The 4,435-nt window shown below is 29.9% G+C and overlaps 1 pseudogene; it reads right to left on the bottom strand.

The window, feature by feature from the left end:
• Positions 1–239: 239 nt before the first annotated feature.
• Positions 240–338, bottom strand: LOC112632241 (annotated as a pseudogene).
• Between the last annotated feature and the right edge of the window lie 4,097 nt (positions 339–4,435).

Raw genomic sequence — 4,435 nt, 5'->3', positions numbered from 1 at the left:
CCTAGTTTATTGAGAGTTTTTAACATAAAGGGATGGTGAATTTTATTGAAGGCCTTTTCTATGTCTCTTGAGATAATAATGTGGTTTTTATCTTTAGTTATGTTTATGTGATGAATTATGCTTATTGATTTGTGTATGTTGAACCAACAGGGATGAAGCCAACTTGATTGTGACAGATAAGCTTTTTGATGTGCTGCTGGATTTGGTTTGCCAGTATTTTACTGAAGATTTTTGCATCAAAAAATACGGAATTCTTCATGAATTTCCATGTCATCCTTGTGAAGAAGCTAATCTTCTCTGTATCATATCCCATTTTAGTATATGTGCTGCCAAAGCAAGCATGAGCAATTCATTATATTACTAATTGTAATGAGGATTCCTTGGTGTTTTTTTCTAAATTTTAGTTTAAAATATACTGTTGATTGTTGATTTTGAAAAAAAAAATTTGTTTCTTGTGGCATATTACTTTTTTTCTTTTTCTTTTTTTTTTTTTTTTTGAGACAGAGTCTTGCTTTGTCACCCAGGCTGAAGTGCAGTGGCATGATCTTGGCTCACTGCAACTTCCACTTCCCAGGTTCAAGTGATTCTCCTGCCTGAGCTTCCCAAGTAGTTGGAATACAGGCATATGCTACCATGCCTGGCTAATTTTTTTTTATTTTTAATAGAGATGTGGTTTCGCCATGTTGGCTAAGCTGATTGAACTCCTGACCTCCAGTGATCCACCTGCCTCAGCCTCTCAAAGTGCTCGGATCATAGGCATGAGCCACAATGCCTGGCCAGTGTATTACTTTTTAATACCATTTATATTCTTTTTTGAAATGTTATATTTTTTGTGATATCAAATAAGTGTAATTATGTCTCCAGGAGTGACTTTTTTCTTCTTTTGTAAACTTTCTATGATATTATTTTCCAATTACAATGAGTACAAATAAATAAAATTAGGAAAAACCTGATCATAATTACTAGATAATTTCATATTTATTATTTAGTGACATATCAATTTGTATCATGACAAAAACCTTTCTGTTAGTACCCACCCTATTTGTGAAATCATTATTAAGAGTTAGTGAATACACACACAAAAACCTTTCTGTTAGTACCCACCCTATTTGTGAAGTCATTATTAAGAGTTAGTGAATACACACTAAAGTTTATTTACAGTGGTCAATGAGACATTTTAAATCAAATGTTTGGGTTTGAGAATTATTAAAGGAAAATGTATTTATTATAATTAAGATAAAATTAAACTTTAAATGGATGCATCACAGTTGGGAAAGTTTAGTCAGTAAAAAGAGTTATAAGAAAATCACCATAAGTTGAAATGTGCTTCTTAGATATAACATAGAAAATAGTCATTATTTTTTAGATAATTAGTAATTTTCCATATGAACTTATTTTTTCTCTGACATGTATATCACTAAGGTAATTAATTTAATCTAAACAAAGTTAAACTAAACTTCAGAGTGATGACATATGAATTAGATGTTCTGCTGATTTTCTTTTTTAGGAGAAAAATTTAGAAGGCAAAATATTGGTTCATCCAATACACCCAAGGTTTACATAGCAATTGCATTCTGTAGATTAGGGAGAAAAATGGTAATAAATCATGAATCAATACTCATGGCTTTCTTTCACAATATTCAAGGAGTAAACAAAGCAAAAAGAAGCATGATATATGAAGAGTGAATTACACATTATATACAATCACCACTAGTCATGGACTCTGTATTTGCAAATTCATCTTCTTTCTAAAATGTATTTCTGACTGTACCCCTAAATCAATACTCTCAGGCTTCCCAGATCTCCTTCATTCATGGACATATAAGGGGACTGGGGAGAGTGGGCAGGAGGTCTAAGGGAGAGAAAGTGGGAAAGGAAGAGAGACGGAGAGAAAGACAGTAAGAGGCAGGGAGAGAAATGGGGACAGAGAGAGAGAATGAATAAGAGGAGAATTAGAGAAGGCAAAGCAGATGTTTTGGTTCCTTTTCTATTCCCAGTTCTTGGTTCTAGTTCCTGTGGAGGTCTATAATACATGCTAATCCCTTGAATTCCATTACACACCCTAGCATTCTTGCAATATATGTCCTTTTTGTTTGGTTTAGTTTTTGCTTAGGTTTGGTGTACTTTTGTTACTTGTAAGCAATCTGCTCTCACAACAGATGCAAAAAAAATAAATAAATACATCTCCAAGGTTTCTAAAAGATAACTTTATTTATCTTCAAATTTTCAAGTTCTTCTTCACTCTTACTGGTTTTCCACATTATTGAGAAGTTTCATGTATAGGTAGGAAATCCTTTTTCCTGTGATTGCTTTGGAAGAGTTTTATTTTTCTTTAGAGTTCTATAGTTTATTCTAATAGATCCATTCACCTACTTATTTTTATGTGCTTATTTCCACTTATTCCACTTAGTACTTGAATTCTGAATTGGTGACTTTCATTAATGATAATTTTCATTCATTTTACTTTCAAATAGTTATATCTAGGCTGTTCTGTCTATATTCTCCTAAAAATCAAATTAAAACTGTTTGAATTTATCATCCTTTCATTTATATATCCTCATTTTTATTTCATATTCATAAGCTTTTCTCTTTGTTGCGTTGTGAGTAGTTTGACCACTCTTCTGAATTTCTATTTTTTTCTCAGAATTTAATCTGCTGTAAAAATATGAGTCTATAATTAAACCCTTAAGCTATTTTCTTATTCAAGTATATATTTTTTGATAAATGTACATTTTTCAAATTTGCTAGGATCTTATTAGTTATAATTGTGCTTATATACATTAAACATAATTGTTTTATTATATATTTCATAGTTGATAATACCAATTTTTCAAGATTTTGCAGGCTCAATTCAGCAAGATGTTATTTTTGCTGATTCTTGCCCATGGTGACATGTTTCCCCAGAGGGCTTGGGTTTTTTTTTTTTCTTCTTTTGTTTTATGTTTAGCTCATTTCCATTGGCACTTACTGAAACTCAAAGAGGCCCTGAGTCTAAAGTCTGTGCCTCCATACAGGTTTTGTTTGGGTTTCTGTCAGGTTCATTGAGTCATCACAATTTTTGACTTAGATATTTTTTCCTCACTTACCCAGAGCTAAGGATAGAATAAATATTTTTCAAGTGTTTCACTCTGATAGAAGATGTACAATTTAAAATGCTACTCTGCATAGACTTAGCACATTTGTCTGCTGTCCCTCTGTGCATGTTATAACCTGATTAAATCATCACTTATTAGAAAATATCAGGAGAGCTAGTCACAGCATAAGAGTTACTCACTTCTCCAAACTCAAACTCTACTTATTTCCTGATGTTGAGGAATTTTTCTCTCTATATTTGGACTTCTATATATACATATAGATATTGCAATGTATATTTAAATAAATATTTTTTCTGTTTCACAAAGAATTTTATATGCTCTCTAGTGGGAATATTTCTCTGGATATCTATTAACCAGTATTTCCAGAAATAGAAACATAATTTGATATTAAGAATAAACTATATTATGCATGAGGGAACTATTAAATTCACCACCTTTGCTCTTCATGTAGCTGTGATTAAAATATATATATTGCAGTTGATTGACACACAATGAACAAATGTATATATATAACATATACATTTAAAAATAGATTTATTTAATTGAAATTAAAATATTTAATATAAATATACGGTTCATGGAATATATTTAATTATATATAAGTATATATAATATTAATATAATAATTAAATATTACTTATGTATAATTAAATATATTCCATGGGCCAAAGAATACAAATACGATGTTATCAAAGTATTTATGATATTGGATTTAATTCTAAAATTAATCCTCTTTTTATAAGTTCCTAAAATTTATCAGAATATAGATAGGTAGATATATCTCTATGTCTGTATATACTTCTTTAAATATTTAAAGACTAATAAATCCATGAAATCACAGAAAATAAAATACAGCATCAGCAAATATAAAAAAAGTAGGAAAATTCCTGGAATACAAAATTGTATAATGTTATTTGTTGGAAAAAATGACAACCAAAAATACAGGTATATTAAGAGCACTTTGAAAGGTGAGTTAGGTAATAATCTATAATAATTATAATTGGGTTTTATATTTCTTCCTTCAATTATGTTAGTATTTGCTTCAGATGTTTTGGGGCTCCATTTTTCAGTGTGTATACGTTTATAATTGCTATATCTTGTTAATAGATTGACCCTTTTATCATAACAAAATGTTTTTCTTTGTCTATAGTAACTTTTTTTCTTAAAGTATATTTTACCTAATATTAATGTTGCTACTTTTAGAAATCTTTGAGTACTTTTTGCATGGAAATCTGTTTCCATCTTTGATTGTCAACATATCAGTGTCTTTTAAAATGAGCCTCTTATAGATAGTATATAGTTGGATCATGTTTCTTACATCCATTCCACCAATATGTGCC

Source organism: Theropithecus gelada, chromosome 9, assembly GCF_003255815.1.
Source record: "Theropithecus gelada isolate Dixy chromosome 9, Tgel_1.0, whole genome shotgun sequence".
Classification (NCBI taxonomy): Eukaryota; Metazoa; Chordata; class Mammalia; order Primates; family Cercopithecidae; genus Theropithecus; species Theropithecus gelada.
The sequence above is the reverse complement of the archived record's forward strand: the minus strand, read 5'-3'. Positions and strand labels throughout refer to the sequence as shown.